The sequence below is a fragment of the Chionomys nivalis genome, chromosome 17, assembly GCF_950005125.1.
Source record: "Chionomys nivalis chromosome 17, mChiNiv1.1, whole genome shotgun sequence".
In the NCBI taxonomy this organism is placed as follows: Eukaryota; Metazoa; Chordata; class Mammalia; order Rodentia; family Cricetidae; genus Chionomys; species Chionomys nivalis.
In genome coordinates this window covers 56,489,007-56,511,002 of record NC_080102.1, presented here as the reverse complement: position 1 = coordinate 56,511,002, position 21,996 = coordinate 56,489,007, and the positions used below count along the sequence as shown (strand labels likewise).

Genomic DNA, 21,996 nt, shown 5'->3' with positions numbered 1-21,996 from the left:
TCGCTTGCTATCCCAGGCCGGTAATAGCTTTTTGCCACTCTCTTGTCCTGTCTAAACCTTGCTCCAGGTCTCTGTCTTTAGAATCCCACTTTAAGTAAGAGGCCTTCTTCAGAGAGGAACTCTTAGATTAATCTCAGTCAACCAGACCACCTTATGTTCCCTTATGGTTTATGTTCCTTTACTGGACTCATTCCACTTTAAGGCTAATCTTGTACACCTACAAACAGAAGCAATTTTAGTAAAATATACATTGTGTCCAATGTGTGATATAGTTCAGAACCTGCACATCCATGCCAGTCAGTACAGGGCAGGTTGTGAAGGCTATAAATTATTCACAGAATAAAAAGAAAGCTGTTAAGGGCCAAAATGGTGGCAGAAGCTATAGGATCACGGGAAGTTTGGGGTCAGCCTGGCCTGTATTATGGATTCTTGGTTAGCCAGGGTTATATAGAGACCCTGTCTCAACAACGTAACAAATAGACCCGTGAGAATGGTACTGAGCTCTTAGGATGTAAAGGCCTGAGTGAGTTAATTAGCTTGTTTTCTCTACTCCAACGATTTGAACTGCACTTCCCTCTTCCCCGGTCGGAAGTGGCTAAAAATCAAGGCCATATCCTTTTCTGCACTAGAGATCTGCCCGCCTCTGCTTCGCGAGTGTGAGGATTAAAAAGCGTGAGCAATCATACCCAGGTCTGACTTGCCTCTTAAACCTACATTGCTTTCCACAATGCTGACTGTTCCTCACCCAGTTTCTGGGTATCTAGGAAGACCCCGACCTAGAGAAGAGAGCGACGGGAGCATTTAAGGCCAAGGAGACACTCAGGATTCTTCCCATAGATTTACACCCAACACGTAAGCAGAAAGGCAAATTACAAACACGCTTTCAACCACATACACGTGCACGCCCAGACCCACAGAAGCAGACGCGCATGCCCGTGGGCCCGCGGGAACCTACTTAGTTCTCTCTGTTCTAAATGCCCCCTTTCCAGCCCCACTCGGCCAAGTCTGTCATTCCCAACCCCGGCCCTGGGAAGGTTTGGCAGGTCAGCTCCCGCCCGGCGAGGATTGTTTCGCCGCGGAGGGGGAGGGGAGGCCCTTCCCACCCGCGCGGGCGGGCGGAAGCGGCGCGCGCCGGCCGGGCCGACTTAGCTCTCGTCCTGGGAACATCTGGACAGAGCTGGGAGGGGCGCGCACCCAGGCTGAGCTTGGATTGGCTGCGCGGGAGGATGGAGGCGGGGCTTCGGCGAGGGGCGGGGCTCATTGGCCCCTTTAAAACCTTGACATCAAGAGGCGGCTCCGGTACCCCCCTTTCTTTGCCCCCCCACCCACCCGAGATGCGGCCATGGACCCGGCGGACCAGGCCTGCCCAGCTCAGCACCTGATCTCGGTGAGTTCAGGCCTGTTTGGCATTTAACGGACTGTGAGGTGGGGGGGCCGTACGTCCTGGGCGGGGGCCGGGGAGTGGGGAATGAAAGGCTCTCGTGGCATTTTAGGCTTGAAGGGGCAGCGAGGCTTCCGGCCCACACCTCGTCGCCTGCCCGTCCCTCCCGCCGCACTCTCCCAGGAGGGGTCCTGTTGTGACTTTGTCCACCCCCACCCTACCCCCTCCCGCCCCTAGCGCCATCCTCGCGCACACTCGGTGGCCCCGGAAGGGAAACTTTCGGGAGTGGGGGATGTTCCGGTGGCGGGTCTCCCTCCCTCTTTGAAAGCACTGACCTTGCCCCCACTGCGCATCCCACCCTGCCGGCATCCCACGGTCCCGGTACTGTTTAGCGGTGCTGGGTTGCAGAGGGAGGGGGCTCTTCCCCCCCCTCGGAGCGCAGGCGCAGACTGGAGCCTGGGGCACCCCTTCGTACTCCTTCCAGTCCCCGTGGCCCGGGGCTGTAGGGCGTGGGGGAGGCGGGGAAAGGCGGAGTGACCGGGTCTTCTTGGGAACAACCCTACTGAAGCTCTGAGGGGCTATGGGATGGAGAGAACCCGACAATCTGCCTGCTCAATAGAGGCTGACGGAGGAGAATGGCTGGGCTAGAGTAGGGACAGGGCAGCCCCAAAAGAAAAGGCTTTCTGGTTTTTGGCTGGGGTGCTAAAAAAAAAATGCAGAGAATTTGTCAGTGCCTGATATTCCCTTGGTTTAGCAGGCCCGGGAAAGCGGCTCTTGGGACCCCAACTCTCTCTTTACATCCTGGGCGGAAGGCCCCTCTTGTCTCCCTAGCCTTGGCGCTGTCCCAAGGGCGCAGAAGGCCTTCACCTCCCCATAGGTCTGGCTTTCCGAAGGGCTCAGCCACCCAGTCTGCCCAGCAGCTGCCTTTTAAAGACCCTCCTCAGGAGCCAGTGGTTTTAGGCTTGAGGGCTTCCTTAGCTTTAAAGGCAATCTCTTATTCCCATGTCCACAAACTCGCTCTTCCCTTCTCCAGCGTGTCTGCTTCTACACAATTGTCAGCCAGAGGAAGTGGTTGGAGACAGAGGCCGGGGACCAGAACTGGTTTGAGGAACCATGGAGAAAGAATCTGTCTAACCATTGTGTGCCCGGTCCTTTGAAGGGAAGTGAACATTGCACAACTGCTTTGTTGTAGACCCTCTTTCATCTTACAGACAACTCCCCCCAGTTCTGACCTGAGAGCCTGGCTCTCAGATTTTGAACCCCAAGCCCAGTGTGAGATGAATGGGGTTTCTTGCTCCAGAGAAACCAGGAGCGTTTTTGTCAAGAGAGGGATCCTCACAGAGATTGTTTGGTTTTGCTTCCAGCGCCTGTGGTCTGTACCTAAGGTGCCTTTGACTTTATAGTATCCTCCACCAGCTCCAGTCTTAGACAGGGAGCTGCTGGCCCAGGCTGCAGAGAAGGAAGCAGAGAAGGTTTGTGTGTGGGCACTGGATTGCTGTCAAGATGGCTGGAGTCAGGAGCTTTGGCCCTGCGCTTCCAGCCTACTCTGACCTTGAGCAAGATAGTTTGCTTCTCTGGAGCTCAGTTGCCTTCAGCTTTGGAACTCAACAGTAGGACCAGAAAGATCTAAAAATCCCTGGAGAGGGGAGAGAGGCCCTCCATCAGGGTGACTCCATTAAGAGAGCTAAAATGCTTGGCCACAGTGTGTCAGGATTGGACTTTAGGACTGAGAGAACAGAACCCTTTTCTGCCTGTAAATAGTGTTTTTCTGCTTACCCTGCCGCCTTGGGATATGAACTCCTGCTGGCTCAGGTTCGGCCCACCCATCAAGGTGAGACACCATGACTGGGCCAGGCTTTGGGTTGGATCTTTGGGGAGGGGTTGAGGGAGAGGAGGAGGCAGCCAAGGGCCAGCGGGGTAGGCAGATTCCCAGGAGACAGTTTGCATCTCAGCTGTTGGGACTTGTCTTAGGATCTGAGCCAGGGAGCCCAGCACATTCATCCACCCTCTTGTGGGAAGAGGGCAAGGAGGGCCCCACTGCTGCTGCCCATCCTACCTACGGGCTCTACACACTGCTCCTCTGTGCTCAGCCCAGCTCCAAGGCAGCAAGGAGACGCGGCCACAGCCCTGTTTTTCCCAGCCCCCTTACCTCTTTGAGGTAGGGCTCTCTCAGGACGCTGGTACTCCAGGTTAGGACTTGCTTTCCAGCCCATGAGCCACGAGGCTTCATGTTCTTGTTTATTTTCATCCTTGGTCTCCCAGGTGATGGGGAATATTGTTGGAGATTGTGGTGCTTAAAGAGGCCCTGGGCTGGCACAGTCTCCTGCATTGTCATTTACTCTGTCCCCTGTCCTGGGTCCGGGGAGCCCTCTAGCCTCAGCCCCGCTACCCTAGGTGAGTGAGCTTCTACTGAAGGCTTGTGGGTTAAAACCCAAGAAACGTTCCTTGCCATTGTGAAGCCCTTGAAGTGGATAATGGAAACTCCCAGGGAGGTCAGTTTCCCAGAAGCAGTCACTGGTGGAGTTCCTATCAGACTGAAGGATGCAGCTGTTGCTAGGCAGAAGCGGCAATCCCATCTTGAGGAATGGCGGAATGGCTGTGAGGAGGGTCAGCTCGGGGGCCCTGTGGAGGGGAAAGGACATCAGCCTGAGTGAGGGGTGAGGGGCCCTGGTGTGCAGACCCGAGTCACCAGGGCGATCGCTGGCATTGCCCAATCTCTCAATCTCTCTCTCTCTCTCTCTCTCTCTCTCTCTCTCTCTCTCTCTCTCTCTCTCTCTCTCTCTCCTGCTTCCCTCAGCCCCTCCCCCAAACCCCTATCACTCTCTGCTTTGACAACCCTCTCCTGAACCTGACAGCCCCTCCAGCCTGTCTGGCTGCGCTAATAGAGCGATTGGATTTTCTATACTTGGAGTTTGGAGTTTTTTGATTGAGCATGCAAATTTATGCAAATCAACCTGAGATCTGCCACCACATCAAAACAATGTAGAGCCTCCACAGGCTGGAAGGAATCCGAGAGAAAAATCTAATCCGAGGCCCACTTTCAAGTTAAAAATGGGGAAACAGAGCTGGGTATGGTGGCCCATGACCTTTAATCCCAGCACTCGGGAGGCAGAGGCAGGTGGAACTCTGTGAGTTCGAGGCCAACCTGGACTACCATGAGTTCCAGGATATCCAGGGCTGCATAGTAAGACCCTGTCTCAACACCCCCACCCCAAACGGAGAGACTGACAGAGAGGAAGTGATTCATGGGGCAGTGAGTGCCCAAGGTGGGATTCAAACCTCGGGCCTCTGGTTTACATGGTTTTCTGCCGTAGTCTCTCATTCACGAGAGAGCTGGTTATGCTTAAATCAAAGAAAGCCAGTTCTTGAACTGAACAATTTAGAGTGTTAGCCTAGGCTTCCCCTAGTGCTTTGGGCAGCTTTCTGACTGGTTGGAGAAACACTGGAGCAGCAGAAGGCAAGATCGTGGATGGCTTCCTGCCATGGTTCTCGTTCCCCGTGAGCTGCTTTTGTTTCCAGCATCAGCACGGTGCTAGGCTCACAGCAGGCTATGAGCATAGCTGTGGAATCTTGTTATCTGCTGTCTCAGTTTGACTTTTCGCTGCTTCCCTCCTTGGATACAAGTTGGAAAGCTCTGCTGTGGGTTCCCACCCACCCCTGAGTGTCAGGCTGGCAGGGGCACCCTCTGCGCGTCCCACTTGCTGCGAGAAGAAGACCATCCCAAAGGTGGGTGGGTGCTACAACAAGAAGCTTGGGTTTTTCAGTGACTTTTTTTTTTCCCGTGCTAAGGAGTGAACCCAGGGCCTTACAGATGCCAGGTTCTGAACTAGACTCCTCATTTCTTGACTTGCTCTTGCTTAGGTTCCCACACCCAGCTGCCAGTTGCCCCACCCCCTGACACTTCATTGCCTCTTCTTGTACTGTGTTTGTGATGTGCAATTATGGAACTCCAGCCCCCTCTTATCCTGTGACCCCTCGTCTAGGGATGGCTCAGGCAACCGTTGGCCTGCTTCCCTGTACTCCAGGAGAGTAGAGCAGGGACTCAAAGACAAAGGCCCTAATTCCCTGCCAGGGCTGCCCACCCTGTCCTGGACAAGTATCCGGTCTGTCTGCACCCAGGGCTGCCCACCCCGTCCTGGACAAGTATCCGGTCTGTCTGCACCATCTTCGCTTCGCCCACATGTGGAGTGAATGCACTTCGCTAGAACGTCTCCCAAAACTGCAGGAGTGTAGCCGGGACCTCCAGTTCCCAACTGCCCAGCAGCTCAGCTCCACTGGAGCAAGATCCTTCTCCCTGGGCCTCAGTTTCCCAGCAGAACTCCTAAATTAATAACACATCATCATTGGGGTGTGGCCCTGCTCCGTAATTACCGTTTTTCTCAGCTCTGGGAGTTACGCAGATAAAAGAGGTCTGAGGGGGGCAGGCTGTTATTAAGGTGAATTATCATTGCTGTTATTACTGATTTCTAAAAACCCAGTAGGTGCTTGGCAGAACCCAGTTAGGCACAGCATCCTGAACCTTGTGCTGGTCCCCTGAGCTCTGGGAGCTTTTTATTTAAAAAACAAAAATTGCAGGGTCAGGGGTATAACCCTGTAGTAAAGGGCTTGAGAAGCCCTGGGTTCCATCTCAAACACTGCTTTTGTTTGTTTGTTTGTCTGTCTTTAAACAGCTCTCTTAAAAGGAGGGTTGACCCAGCTGGTGTTCGTATTGTTGCCTGCAGGGCCTGAGCAGTAGGTGCTGCTGGCTGCATTTCTTCCCTCTCAGCCTAAATCTGCTTCTGACCCCAGGGGGAGGCTGTGATAGACCCTGGAACTCCTGGGGTCCTCAGGGACAAAGTTTCCAAAGACTGATTCACTTTACACCAGCTGGATTGATACAGGGGCTGTAATTGGTCCTTTTGTGCAGGGCTCTCTTGATACATTCCCCCTAGAAACTGCCCATAGCAGCTCTGGACATTTCCAGAAGTCCTTTGCCCATCTTATTCCCACCTGACTCAAAAGTCTCCCCTAGACCAACTTCCTACCTCTTGGCCCCCAAGTTCTGTATAGACTGGAGGATCATCTGCTTCTGCTATCTGGCTAGACTTTGCTCCTTCCTAAGGGTCAAGATCAAGTTCTCAACTTTCCTAACACTGTGACCCTTTAATACAGTTCCTCATGTTGTGATGACCCCCCAACCACAAAATTATTTTTGTTGCTACTTCATAATTATAATTTTGCTACGGTAATGAATTGTATTGTAAACATCTGATATACAACCCCTGTGAAAGGGTCGTTTGACCCCTCCCCTCACAGGGGTCTGGGCCCCCGCTGAGAACTGCCGGTCTAGATGGCACATAGCTCTCTCTCACTCAGGTAGAAGTGGCTCTCGCCAGTCTCAGTAGTGCTGCCATAGACCAGGGACACAGAAGCCTCCTCTTACCCTGGGGAAGAAGGGAGCCAAGGCGTTGGTACTCATGGACAAAGTCCACACACACACCACACACATCTGGCCAGGCTGCCTCACCTGCTCCTGGGATGTTTCCTCTTCTTCTTTGTGCAGGACTATAGATGGACACAGCTGGGAGAAGCTTTAGGACAAACTTGGTTAGCCCATAATGATGGTACGGGCCTGGGTGGCTAGCAAGACTCGGTCTCAAAAGGACATTTGGTCAAGCAGTTTTGTTTTGTTTTTTTAATTGGTTTTTATTTTATTTTTTTAAACAGAGGCTCACTCTGTGGCTGAGGCTGGCCTCCTGGAACTCACTATGTTACCCGCAATGACTTCAAAATTGTAGTCTTTCTTCAGCCTCCCAAGTAGTGGAGGACATGTGTGAGCCGCTCTCCACTTGTATATGTTTTATTTCTGGGGTGCTGGTGACTGGACCCAGGGCCTTAAGGACATGTCCCAGGCAAGGGTTATTCTCCCCTTCTGCATCCGCTGACTCCTTGAGACAGGGTCCCTCTACGTAGCCCTGGCTGTTCTGTAACTCTTCAAGGTGATGCTGGCCTTGAGTTCAAGAGGTCTGTCTGCCTCTGCCTCCCAAATGCTGAGATTAAAGACATGTACCCAACCTCAGACTCCTTATAACATCTCTGAAGCTGGGAATGGTGGCCATGCCTTTACTTCTAGCACCCCGTGAGTTTGAGGCTATCTTGGCCTACATAATGGGGCTACATAGTGAGACCCTGTCTCAAAAAATATATATATATATATTTTAGAGCTGGTATTAAGTAGCCATGTACTGGGGTCATAGAATGAGAGGTGTATGCTACATTTGAAGCTGAGAATTTTGGTTGGTTGGGGTTTTTTGTTTTTGTTTTGGGACAGGATTTCTCTGTGTATCTCTGGCTGTCCTGGAACTAGTTCTGTAGACCAGGCTGGCCTTGAACTCACAGATTTGCCTGCCTCTGGCTCCTCAGTGCTGGGATTAAAGGGGTGCTCCACCACCACACATACAGCCTAGAGTTTTATTTTTCACTTGAATTTTTTTTTTTTACAAAGTTGAAAAATCAGTAGTTTTTTTAAAGGCATGCAGTGAGAACTACTCATCCTCACCCCCCCTTCTCATAGATAACATCTTACTGGTCTCTCACTTAATCATCCAGTTGTTTTGTTTTTGCTGGGGATCAAACCAAGCACCTGGCTTGTGTTTGGCAAATCCCCTGCCACTGAGCTGAGTCTCTCGCTGACCTCACGGTGTAGCCAGCCTAACCTGACCTGGCAACAGGACCGTCCTGCTTCAGCTTCCCAAGTGCTAGTGGTACAGGCGTGTGTCGTGATGCTTGCCCCTGCAGAGTTTCTTTATACAAAAGCAAACACACACAAGTGTGTATTCTCTTTCCCCCTCTTTCACCTACGCTGTGCGTCTTTTCTCTTACTGGTTAGCAACCTCTGAGTGTTGGAGGGGTTCCCCAGGCCTCTGGCTACAGGCTGCTATAGCAAAGTCACGTGAACTTCAGATATTACAAGCAACACACATTTCATTCTGACAACTTTAGAGGTGAGGAGTACAAGATCAAGCTTGTGCAAATATTCAGTATCTTGCAAAGGATGGATTTCAGGTTCGACAATAAAGCCTTGTCATTGTGTTCTCTTGTGCTGGAAAGCATAGAGGTTTCTCCAGGAGTAAGACATTGAAAGATGAAAGAGGCCTGAGGAGCCAGGCTGTAATTAAGGCCTCTTTGTTTTGTTTTTGTTCTTGTTCAAAACAGATCTCACTGTATTCCAAGATGACCTTGACCCTGAACTTTGGTAATCTTTCTCAGCCCTCTGAGTATTGAGATTGCAGGCGTGAGCCACCACTGCAAAAGAGTTCATGGCCTCTTTTATAAGGGCACTAATTTCGTCCTAAAGAACACCACCCCTAACCACACCTCTCAGTGACCCCGACTCCTTATACTCTCACCCTGAAACTGAGGATTTCCTGGGGAGTTGTTTACAGACAATACAGCCATGCCCCCTCCTCAGGTTCCCTCACTGGACTGCAAATGACGGTCAGAGTTTATTGGCCAAATGCTGATCTTCACTCAGATGCCAGGACTCCCGTCCAGTCCAGCTGCTGAGGAGTTTTTAAGCCATGCAAGGCCACTCGTAAAGCCAGCAGATAGTTTAGAGCTTCCTAGCAAGGAAGTCCACACTCATCAGCCACTGAACACTTGTAAATGCAGCTGTGAGGCGGGCTGCAAAGAAAAGCCGCATGCAGCCTTGATGTGATTGTCACACTGTGTACATGGATTGCGTTAGGACACTGTACCCCATAAATCATTACAAATCTGTGTCAACTCTAAAGAAAAGGCACGTACTGGAAGAGTAAGCACTCGCAAGACCTGCCCCAGCTTGGTGTGTATTCGTGTGAGCGGAGGCACGTGCCGAGCTGTGTGGCTGGGCACTGCTGGAAGCAGGCGCCTGGCCAAGGCCGCAGATCTGCACCACGTGAGCTGGCTTTCCCAGCCTGGCTCAGTGATTCTGTTCTCTCCACTTCCCAAGTGTGGGGACGTCCTCGGCCCCTGACTTCCTCTGTGTCCGAGGCAGAGACTCCCCTTCTCTTTCCTTTCTCCCCGACCCTGGGCTGCACCTTCGGTTTCCCCAATCCTGGGCCCACAGTTCTGCTGAAGCTGAAGCCTGCTTTCCCTCCCTGCGGCTTAAGGGAACTTCGGGGGTGTTTGCTTCTCATTTCCTCTGTAGACAGCACCTCACTTCCTGCACCCCCTCCCCAGAAGGCTGCGAACACTCTTGGCTCTGCCGTCCCTTCCTCTCCTCCCCCAATGCTTTCCTGGAAAGCCTTCAAAGCAGCTGCTAGTTCCCAAAGGTACCATGAGTGGCACACAAAACACAACACCATCCGTCCTTCGTGGTCCAGAGGATCCGCCCATCCACAGCCCTTTCCATGATACCAACCTTATGTACCCAGCTGGGAGAGATGAAGAAGAGGGCTCACTCCTACTTCACAGAGAGTAAAATCCAGGCCCAGAGGTGTTCATAGCTTTCTCAGTCTCTTCTCAGGTCACTTCCGTTTATAGGCAGATGGGAAGGAGCAACTGTCGGGGAAGTGACCTACAGTCCCCTCCAGGTTTGAGCTGCCAGCTTAGGAGGGGACATCTCGGCTTGGCTCACTGGAGCTACTGGGTGCAGAGGGCTGGTCAGAGCTTGTTCCTGTTACAAAGAGACCTGGGTACAGAGCTCAGAGGAGTGGACCCTGGGGTCAAGTGTGGGGAGCTAGAAGGTTCTCTGACCAGCTTTCCTGGAACCGTAGGGAACCTGAATCAGCTGAGCAGCCATCCAGCACTGTCACCTAAGGGCAGTGGTCATTGTTTGCTGCCACCTCCAGAGGCCTCTACCTCTGGCCTTCCTGAAAGCCCCAGCATGTGTCTGGTTACACCCAGCACCCCCTCCCCCTTTGTTGTGTGTGCAGGTGCATGTTCCTAGGCCTTCTGCCTGTCGCTTCTGTCTTCTTCCCTTGACACGTGTTCTCTCATTAAACCTGAAGCACACTGGTGTTGGCTAGTCTGGCTTGCCACAGGGCTCCTGGGATCCACACATCCCTACTCTTCCAGTGCTGGGGTCACAGGTAGAGGTGGCCATGATGTGGCCATGCCTGCTTTGTATGCATGTATTGGGGATACGAACCCAAATCTTCATGTGTGAGTGACGGCAAACACTCCTGTGGTCCCCCATCCCATAACCAGTAACTTAAAAAAATACTGGCTCCTACCCAGGAACGAGAGAAGAGTCAGTGTTCCCTAGATCAGAACATGAAAAACACTTTGGGCGCCGTCAGTTCCAGCTGCACCGAGTCATCTGTTTGCGCATGCACCCAGTTTCCTGCCCCTTTCTCATGTGTGCACTTCTGCGGCACAGGGGAACAAAGGTCAACCATCAAAGATATGTACGTTTGGGGTGTAAGACACCATTTTTGGTTTTGTTTTATTTTTCTAGACAGGGTTTCCTCTGTGTGTAGGCCTGGAGCCTGTCCTGGAACCCTGTAGACCAAGCTGACCTTGAATTCACAGAGATCCACCTGCCTCAGCCTCCTGAGTGCTGGTCGCCCAGTTTACGGTGTATTTTTTGTTGTTTTGGTTTTGTTGTTGCTGTTGTAGCGCTGGGCCTTACAGATGCTAGCTAAGAGTTTTAGGGCCTCGCCTGGGTAGGCTGGCCATAACCTCAGTCTGTAGTTCAGAATGGCCTTGGACTTCCAATCCTCCTGCCTCAACCTCTTGAATAGCTGAGATTGCAGGGCTGTGCCACCAGGCCCAGCCCAGCACGGTAGCTTGATGTGTTTTCAGGGTCACTAAATCAAGCTAATTAGCATATGCGTTGCCGCCTATGTAACTGAATTTGGTACAGCTTGATCAGTGCAAACACTTTGTACTTGACCGTCCTCAAGCCCCTGGGAACTGCCATCTTACTCCGAACTCTATGCGGTTCACTTTTTCCAGTTTCACATATAAAGGAGAGCACATAGTAGTTATCTTTGTACACCTGAGTTACTTCATTTAACCTTATGTCCCCAGATTCTTCATGTTGTGGCAAATGAGAAGATCTTCATTTTTAAGACTGAATAGTATTCCGGCGTGTTTGTGTGTCTCGATTGGTTTGACATTTATCCGTAGGAGGCTGAGCCTGGCTATCGTGTGTGATGTGCGGTCAACAGGGGTGCAGACAGCTCTGACTTGTGATTTCATGTCTGGCAGCTGTGTACTCAGTAATGGGATTGCTGGGTTAGCGGGTATTTCTATTTTGATATTTTGGAGGACCTCTGTTCTGCTTCCAGGAAGCGCTGTACCAGTTACATTCCTCCCAGCCGTGCCCCTCTTCTCCACAGTGGTCAACACTTATCCTTCACTGTTTTTGTAAAGCTATTATAATAGGACTTGATGTTTCCTTCTGTTTCAATTTCTATTTCCCGGGTGGTTGGTGACAGTGAGCATCATCTATATGTTTATTGGTCATTTGAACATCTCTTGAGAAGTGCCGTTTCAGGTCCTTTGTCTATTTAATTTTGTTTTTAGTATCTATTTGTGTTCTCAGGACTGAACTCGGGTCGTCAGGCTTTGTGGCAAGCACCTTTACCCACTGAGCCATCTCATCAGCCCACTTTTACCCACTTTTAAATTAGGGCATATTTGTTTACTTTGAGTTGAGTTCTTTCTATATTTTAAATGTTTTCATTTTAATTTCTTATATATTTATGGGGATTTTGCCTGAATGTCTTGTCTGTACCACTGTGTACTTGATGACCAAAGAAGACAGAAAAGAATGTCAGATCCCCTGGAACTGGAATTACAGATCATTGTAAGCATTTGTGTTGGTGCTGGGGCTCCAGCCCGGGCCCTGTGAGGAATAGCCAGCCCTTACGCTCCTGTGTCAGTCCTGTGAAGTGTGTGGTCTGCAAGCATTTCTCCCACTGTCTGAGTTCTCTTCCTGCATTACTAATGAGCTAATCAGTTTGTTGTGTAGCTTTTTAGTTTAATATGATCCTGTCTGCCTAATTTTACTTTTGTTTGAGGCATCATAATCCCCAAACTCCTTACCCATGGGTTCTGTGGGGCTTTTTCTTTTTAAATGCTGTCGCCATCCTGTTTTGACTGCTGTAGTTTTGGAGTAGAATTTTCAGTTAAGCCTCCAGTTTTGTTCTTTTTGCTCAAGATTGCTTTGTCTATTCAGTCTTTTATCATTTCACATAAACTTTTTTTTCTGTTTCTGTGAAAATTATCATTGGAGTTTTGATAGGGGTTGCCTTGAATCTGTCGTTACCGACTAGCATGGAGATTTCAACAGTGCAGCCGGTGAACAGATGCTGTCTTTGCTTACCTACTCTTCCCTGCGCCTGGGCCCATCAAGGCCTCCAGCCGGGTTGGTCTCATTACCATTCTTTCTCCACTTTCCTCAGACTTCTGTCAGCTGCCCATCCCGCATCCCCAGAGGGTAAAAAGCCAGCAGCAGGCTAATCTCTGATCTCCTGCCATGACATTTCTTCTAGTCCTCTAAGAATCTTCTCGCCAGGCATAGAATTAGGAGTTCAAGCCAGCCTCAGCTACTGTAAAATTATAGATAGATGGATGGATAGATGGATGGATGGATGGATGGATGGATGGATGGATGGATGGATAGATAGATAGATAGATAGATAGATAGATAGATAGGATCCAGTGGAAGAATAGATATAGATGATAGATAGATAGATAGATAGATAGATAGATAGATAGATAGATAGATAGATAGGATCCAGTGGAAGGATGGATAGAGATGGATGGATAGATAGATAGATAGATAGATAGATAGATAGATAGATAGATAGGATCCAGTGGAAGGATAGATATAGATGATAGATAGATAGATAGATAGATAGATAGATAGATAGATAGATAGATAGAGGATCCAGTGGAAGGATGGATAGAGATAGATAGATAGATAGATAGATAGATAGATAGATAGATAGATAGAGCTGAATTTCTCAGATTAGCCGTCATTCCCCCTGTAGGTAGTGGTAACAGTGATAAACTGAGCTTTTCCTCTCAGCCCTAGACAGGTGATGCTCAGGGGCTGTGCAGCAGCCCAGGTGGTAGAGTGCTCATCCCTTTGTTTGATCACCAACACTGCAAAAGTAGAATGAAATGGATAAAACAACTAAATGTGATTCTCAAGCCTTTTGGTGTATGAACTCTATGCTTTTATTTATTTAGTCTCTAGTTTCACGGGCTTCATTCAGACTGTTGGTTTTAGACCTGTGGCAGGATAGAAATGCGTGTCCGGGAAGCATCGCCAACCTTCCCATGCTTTGTTAGAACTAAGAGTTTCAAATATTTATTTCATTCTCTTAAAAATAAGGCCAGTGGGGGCTGGAGAGATGGCTCAGTGGTTAAGAGCACTGACTGACTTTCCAGAGGTCCTGAGTTCAATTCCCAGCACCCACATAATGGCTCACAACATCTATAATGGGATCCAGTGCTCTCTTCTGTCATTCAGGCACACATGAGAAGTGGAAGACTGCTCATTTGTTCCCGGCCCCTTAGAGCTGAAATAATCACACAGAAACTATATTATTTACAACAATGTTTGGCCAGTAGCTTAAGTGTATTGCTAGTTAGCTCTTACATCTAGAACTATCTCTATCAATCACTGTATCACCACGTGACTGTGGCTTTCCAGCAAGGTTCCATCTGTCAGCTCTGCATCTTTCCCCTTTGATGGCTATATGGCATCTCCCTGACTCCACCTTCTTTCTCCCAGCATTCGGTTTATTCCCCCCTCCCCGCCCCCGCCTAGATCTACTCTGCCAAGCCACTGGCTGAAACAGATTCTTTATTAACCAATGGTATTCACACATCACACATGCTAATAGAGCACTCATATACATAAGTAAATAAATTATAAAAAAAAAAATTAAGGCAGTAAAATGCTTGTCCTGGTAAAGGATTTGACACTAAGCCTGAGTTGGATCTCTGGGAACCTGGTGGGGAAGGAGGGAACTGACTCCCAGAAGTTTTCCTCTGACCTCCACATGCATGCATGCTGCCTATGTAAAGGTAAAAACAGGTCTAGTAAGAAGGTTTAGTATGTAAAGACACTTGCCACCAAGCCTGATGACCTGAGTTTGATACCCAGGACCACACGGTAGAAGAGAAACTGCTACTTCTGGTAGTCAGTGCTGATCTTCACAAATTCACCAAAAGGAGGAGAGGAGAGAGAGACGGGGTGGGGGGGGCAGGAGAGAGGAGATAAAAAAAAATATATAATAATAATGACAACAACAGCCACCTAGCTGGACTCTTAGTCCCAGTACTCCAGAGGCAGACAGATCTCTGAGTTCAAGGCCAGCCTGGTCTACAGAGCAAACTCCACCCTGTACCAGGCTTTTAGGCACCAACTAGCTCCCAAATTATGACACAGAGACTTATTATTAGTTTTGAATGCTCGGCCTTAGCTTGTTTCTAGCTAGCTCTGACTTAAATTAACCTGTTTCCTTTGCCTTGGGGCTTATTATCTTTCTTCTGTATATCTTACATTCACTGCTTCTCTATGGCTGGCTAGGGGCTGCCTTGTTCTCTCCCTCACTCTTTCTTCTCCTGAGCCTAGATTCTCCTTCTGGTTATTCTCTCTGCGTAGCAGCCCCGCCTAGCCCTCTCCTGCCTAGCTGTTGGCCATTGGGCTTTTTATTAGTCCAATCAGGTGCCTTCAGCAGTCAAGGTGAGAAGATGCAACACATCTTTACATAATTAAACACACATTCTTACATCATTAAGCAAATGCAGCAAAAGTAACACGCCTTTACACAGTTATTTAAAGTAGTATTCTGCAGCATAAATAAACGTAGTGCATCTTTTCCTAGTTATAATAATATTCCACAATACCGTAACTCAGCAAAGACTGTCTCCAAAAACAAACAAACCAAAAGTAGTAAGTCAAAGTAAAATAAAAATTTAAGAAATAGGGGCTGGAGAGATGGCACAGAGGTTAAGAGCTATTGCCTGCTCTTCCAAAGGTCCTGAGTTCAATTCCCAGCAACCACATGGTGGCTCACAACCATCTGTAATGGGGTCTGGTGCCCTCTTCTGGCCTGCAGACATACACACAGACAGAGTATTGTATAAATAATAAATAAATATTTTTTTTAAAAAAATTAAGAAATAATAAAAGTGATATGTTATTATATTTTGTAACAAAAAAGGGAGATAATCAGTTTTCTCAATTTTTGCAAATCTGGTGTCTGATTTGGTAGAGAGCAGAGAGTCTCGTCGCTTCTATTGTCATCGTCGTTGTCATAGTGGGCTACACAGTCTTTGGGAAATGCTACTGGAGACGCTTAAGAGAGAAGGCCAGGAATTAAGGTAGACAGTGTCTTCTTACTGTAAAATAGTTTTTACCTTGTGGACTGCTTGACAAGGCTTCAGGGTCCCCAGGCCACTCTTTATGAGTCACTATTCTAGAACAGTCTCCTTGTAGTGGGAAAGGGCTTGTTCCTGAGAGATTGTCGCCTTAAAGCAGCTAAACTGTGGAGCTGGGCTAGGCAGGCTCTTGGCTGGCCTTTTGGGAGTGGGGCCTAGGCTGCTTGGCTGCTGAGCCCCTGGTGTGTGGTCCTATAAATAAACCCATTGTGTGGAAACCCCTTCCCTCGCCCCACCTCCAGCAGCTGCTATTTTTGTTGTTGGTTATGTCTCGGACAGGGAACAGCAGAGCTCTGAGCAGAGGTGAGGACTGTTGAAATCCAGAGGACTTCAGGGGGCTAATAACATGTCACCCTGCCCAGTAGGGTAGGCCTGGTCCTGCTTTGAGTTGAGTTTGGAAAAACTTGCACTTCTGTGGTAGGCATCACTGCAGAAAGGCCACTGTGTCTCTGTACCACTTGTGGGGGGCGCGGAGGATGACAGGGACAGGACAACACTCTTGTCTGCCCTCTTTCCCAGTTCCAGTTGGAATTCTTAGGTACTTTGGGCCAGAGATGACGTGGACTCTCTCAGGTCTTGCCCTATCCCTGCTTACACCCTCAGCAGCCCAGGGCTCTTAGCTTGCTGTGTGCTTGCTGTGGGTGCCAAGGTTGGCTGTTGACAAGTGAACTCCTGGGTGTTACAGGCTGGGATTCCAGAAAGCAGCTGGCCGGGGAGCTGAGCTGGTTGGTGTCCCAGAGGATTCTTTTATTTAAGTAAGTCCCCGCCCGCCCCGCCCCCACCGCCTGCCCCTGGCTTTTCTCCCAGGAGGACTGTTGGGGGAACAGCTGGGAAATGAGGGGCTCCTAAGGGCCAGAAAGCCTTGGCTGATGGCCCAGGTGAGGAGACACACACACACAGAGGGAGAGAGAGAGGCTCAGGCCCTGACTAGAGAAAAAGAGGACGGGGGCACAGACCTCTGCTTTCCTTGGCTGAATCAAGGCCAGTACGGCAAGATCTCCCGAGGTGCACGACTTCTGCCCATCCTGACCTCCTAGATTTAAAGGGAGGCCAGGCTTTGCATGCAGCAGACCTGGCATTGAGATTGGGAGGTAAGGGGGGGGGGTTCATGATCCAGTTCACTGAGAAAAGTCCCCAGGTTACCCAGCCATATCTTTGTCTGTCTGTGGCCGGTTTTCTTTTGCTCAGGTTGGCCTAATCTCCTGCCCCTCTTTCCAATCCCTGGATTACGGGCATGAGCCACCATACCTTTGGGTTTAAGGTTTTTGTTTCCTTTATTTATTTTGGGTTTTCACTCTGATCCAAGCTGGTGTGGTATATCTTACTTCATATCCCAGGTTCTTCTTCAACTCCCAGCTGCCCTCCTACCTCAGGGTCAAGATTACAGGAGTGAGCCACACACCTGGCTGACCAGACACCTCTAGCCCAGTTTCCCCTCCCCTGCCTCCCGCTGCCTGAGAGCTCTCTGCTCGTCCTCCCTTCACTCCCTCTCCACTGAGGTCACTTCCTGGGAATCAGCCATCTTGAGAGTAGGGGCCTCCTGTTTGCAATTCAGAAGCTTCCAGTCCAAGCTAAGAGTTTCCAAACCCAGCTGCCTCGTCCCTCCCCAGCCTGGTTGGCAGGGAGTGATCTGATACAACCTTTCTGAAGTGCTGTGGGACTCTGTGGTGGAATGTCGGAAATCCTGGGACCCAAGGGAGGAGGAGCATGCTTGGCCCCAGAGGCATAGTGACATCCAATATGTACAGTCTCTGGTCTTAATGCGACTGTCATCAGCGGATTTCCTGTTTTGAGTTTGGTGTGTGCCTGGAGATATCACTGGTGCACTCTCGTGTTCCCTCGAGGGCCACAGGAAGTTTCTTTGAAAAAAATTTTTAAAGTTTTCAAGAATAAATGGCTCTCAGGATGCAGCCAGCTGATTTTGAACTCACGACACATCTGCCTAGACTCCCAAGTGTTCCAGGATTGTGCCTGCACACTAACTCTCTTTACACCTTCAGCTCTGGCACCTTCAAGGCAGGTGAAGTCATTTCCCACCAAGCCTGCCAACCTAGGCCCACATGGTAGGAGGAGGGCACCAACTCCCCCAAGTTATCCACTGCCCTGCAGTGTGAGATATGCACGCGCTCCGGCTGCTCCCATGCAGTGTGAGATATGCACACGCTCCGGCTGCTCACATGCAGTGTGAGATATGCACACGCTCCGGCTGCTCTCACACATGCAGTGTGAGATATGCACACGCTCCGGCTGCTCCCATGCAGTGTGAGATATGCACACGCTCCGGCTGCTCACATGCAGTGTGAGATATGCACACGCTCCGGCTGCTCCCATGCAGTGTGAGATATGGCACACGCTGCGGCTGCTCCCATGCAGTGTGAGATATGCACACGCTCCGGCTGCTCCCATGCAGTGTGAGATATGCACACGCTCCGGCTGCTCACATGCAGTGTGAGATATGGCACACGCTCCGGCTGCTCACATGCAGTGTGAGATATGCACACGCTCCGGCTGCTCTCTCCCATGCAGTGTGAGATATGCACACGCTCCGGCTGCTCTCTCACATACACACAAATGTAAATACAATAAAAAAAGGATTCTGCTTGCGTTCCGGCTCCACACATAGGTACTGATACACTGCTTCTCACCACCAAGGCTAAGCACAGGGCTTATCCCATGACCATTCCCAGAGCAGGCTGACAGCTCCCTGCTCTCTGCTGCTGGAAGCCTACAGATGCCATCCTGAGTTGCCAAGGCCTCTGTGGAAGGGAACAACAGTGTTTCTCCCACAGTGGGAATGACTCACGGACTTCCTGTGTCAATACTTGCAGAGAGCTACAGGAGAGACTATCACTCATAGCTTAGAGCCATCAGGTTGGGGCTGGAGAGGTGGCTCAGAGGTTAAGAGCACTGACTGCTCTTCCAGAGGTCCTGAGTTCAATTCCCAGCAACCACATGGTGGCTCACAACCATCTGTAATGAGATCTGGTGCCCTCTTCTGGCCTGCAGACATACATGCAGACAGAACACTGAGTAAATAAATCCCCCCCCCCCCCCCCGCCCCCGAGACAGGGCTTCTCTGTGGTTTTGGAGCCTGTCCGCCTGCCTCTGCCTCCCAAGTGCTGGGATTAAAGGCGTGCGCCACCACTGCCCAGCGAGTAAATAAATCTTAAAGGAAAAAAAAATGAAACATCAGGTCATCCAGTATATCCCCGTGGAACTCGACCCCTGCCTCTTCGTCTGTAGGGTTCATATTTGGAGAGGGGTACGGGTTGCCTTTGGGGTATGTGGGTCTCCACCTACTTCAGCAGATAAAACTCCAGTGACCTCAAGTTCTAGCCCTCTCTCCTGCCTGGGATGCTTCCTTATCGTTTATAAAGAGACATCCCAGTAAATTACCTCTGTCCTCTTTTGGGTTTTGTTTCTGTGTAAAGAGCACAAGCGGTTGGACTTTGTAGCTTTCGCTTTATTTCTGGACGCTGGACCCTGTCCAGTTCATCCCATTTGCCTCGTTCACCATCCCTGTGCACAGAGGTGTGCATACATGCCAGCTGCTCTTCCCTAGGAGTTGCTATGGAGGAAACAAAGAGTGCAAGCTAACGGGGAAAGCTGGTGACCACTGGGCATCAGAACCACAGACTGGGGGATGCTGCAGACACCAGAGTTGAGGGGTGAGCGCAGAGCTGCCAAAGGTTGGATGTAACCTGGGGCCTTCTGAGTCTTAACCCTTACACGTGTGTGGGAAGGGAAGGACTTCTTAAAGTTGTTCTCATTCTTCCCAGGCCCCCATTTCTAAATATATCAAATGGCATAATGTCGGGAGCAAATCAAGTTATACTCAGCTCATTTGACAATGTTAAAATAACAAAGGGCTTTATTTCTTTAAAGACTTACTATGTTTATTTTATGTGTGTGAATGTTTTTGCCTGCATTGTGTAAATGCGGCACAGGTGTGCATTGCCCTTGAAGGTCAAGAGATGGTGATGGACCCCCTGGAACTAGAGTTACGGGTGCTTATGAGCGATCATATGGGTGCTGGAAACAACCCATCTTCTACAAGAGCAACAAGTGTTCCTAGCCACTGTGCCATCCCTCCAGCTGCCAGTACTGTACATTTATTTTCTTGTGCAGTGTTAAAAATAAGTATTACATAGCTCTTCCTTTTCTGCTCACTCAGGAATGCATGCATGCAGCTAAGAAGGAAGACTTCTCGGGCCTGGGGTTGTAGCTCAGCAGCAGAGACTTGCCTCGCATGCCCCAAGGCCTCTGGCACTGCCCTCCCCGCCCTGCCCAGAAACCACCGGAAAGGCTTCTCTCCTTTGCCTGTTACCCTCAAAGCTGTCAGCTGACTCTTTCTGGTGTATGAGGCAGAGCCTTGTATATACTAAGGGACTCAAAGGGAAGGTCCTCCGAGGACAGAGCAGGCCAGGCCAGGCAGCACCCAAAACGTGTAGATGCCCTGCATCTAAGACTCAAGTGCGGAGGGCCCGGAACTCGGGCTTACTGTGTGTGAGCCCAAGGTCACAGCAGGCTTTGGACTGCCTGATGAGCACGTGGTGTGTTGGAAGTGTCCAGTGAGTTTCTGCTGAACACTGTATCCATTATCTCATGTGTCCTCTATCTGCCCTTTGTACTGAGTAGCCTTATCCCCATTTCTTAAGCCAGGAAAGTAATTCTCTGGGGTCAGTATCTAGCTCAAGCCGGCCTAACTGTAAAACTCCAGGAATACAGCAGGTTCTACCTACTGTGCTCCCAGGGCTAGGCAGAGTTTGCATGTAGGTTGTTCCATGTAGCTGACAGTAAAGCTGAGACCACGAAGGAGGGGACATCCATGCCTGTCCAGTGTGCTGTGTGGACCAGTCATGTGACTGTGGCAGGTCCTTTACCCTGAGAACGCCTATGAGACCTCTGTGTATAGTCAGCCCCTCGTGTTGTCTTGTGCCTTGTGTTGTCCATGAGGTAGAAGCTTTGAAAGCGGAATGGCAGGGCCCTCAGCGTGCAGCTGTGCCCTCTACCTGGCACGAAGCCACGACCCACAAGTACCGAGAGAGGGCGTCACTCACATCATCTTGTTTTCTCTACAGGTGAGGTGACCTATCTGGCTGCCAGAGTGAGGGTGCCAGCCTGGGTGAGGGACAGAGACCGGTGAGTAGCCTAAGGCCTGTGCATACCGGTGAGAGGGACTGGAGAAAGGGCTGGGGACAAGAAAGGCGGCACTGTGCCTCAGTGCAGAGGAGAGCGAGTTTGGACGCTGAGATCCTTCCTCTTCTGTGATCCACAATTTCTAATTCCCTTTTATGGGACCTTTAATTGGCTAAGGAGGAAGCGATGGAGCCCCTTCCCACTAAGGTTCCCCACAGCTTTGGTGTCACTGGCTCCAAAACAGCTGGCAGGAACATCTTAATGGAAGAGGAGCTTTGACTTTCGGCAAAGTGGACAGTGCAAAGAGGACAGTGCAAAGAGGACAGTGCAAAGAGGACAGTGCAAAGAGGACAGTGCAAAGAGGACAGTGCAAAGAGGACAGTGCAAAGAGGACAGTGCAGAGAGGACAGTGCAAAGAGGACAGTGCAAAGTGGCTTCATCTGGTGGCAAAAGTGGGAGCTAAAAATCATTCACAATCTACTGACCAGGAGGTGGGGAGGGTGAGCGCAGGACTGAGCTGTGTCCTCCAAAGGTCCTAAAGACTCAGAGCACTGCCACCAGACAGGGACTGCGTGCTCAAGAGAGCCCGGGAGGGGGGGGGGCGCATTTCATAGTCCAGCCGAGAGATGAAGACTTGGCATTTAAAGCTATCAGCAATGGCGAGAGCCTCATGGACAGGAGGAACACACAACACACTGCTAGTCCGCTCTGCTGTGCTTGTGTAGCCCAGGGTGGACTAGTCTCTTGTTTTCAGCCTGTCTGCTGCATGCCAGATTTCACGAGGACAGTGTGAGCTTGGGCAGGAAAGGAAGTGCTGTACCCTGTGCTCAGAAGCCGACAGCCTTGGTCAGGGGACCATTACAGAACTGCCGGAGCAGCACCAAGCACAGATTGACCGCGAGAGCCCAGGCAGCAGTGGGAAGACTGCTGTTGGGCAGCAGCAGGAGGCGCCTGCAGAGAGGTCCCATTGCAAAGCAGCTGGCGCACTGGGACCAGTGGCCGCGCTTTAAGCTCTCTCAGTACCTGGGCCATTAGAAGTACCTGGGCAGTGTTGGGGGGACACAGGATTCTTTCCACTGTGTCGAGGAGGTGACAGCATAGCTGCTATG

At 50.3% G+C, this 21,996-nt stretch overlaps 1 protein-coding gene across 3 annotated transcripts in view; it reads left to right on the top strand.

Moving 5' to 3' along the window:
• The first annotated feature begins 1,259 nt into the window (after nucleotides 1-1,259).
• The window catches only part of Nckap5l (NCK associated protein 5 like), a 34,220-nt gene continuing 13,483 nt past the window's right edge, over nucleotides 1,260-21,996 (top strand). For 2 of the 3 annotated variants that reach the window (XM_057792208.1, XM_057792206.1), the window contains exons 1-2: nucleotides 1,260-1,387; nucleotides 20,830-20,890. The gene's annotated coding sequence lies outside the window, so the exon portion shown is untranslated. Of the gene's footprint in view, nucleotides 1,388-2,920; nucleotides 3,213-20,829; nucleotides 20,891-21,996 lie in introns of those variants that run through there. The other variant, XM_057792207.1, reaches the window with a different exon arrangement.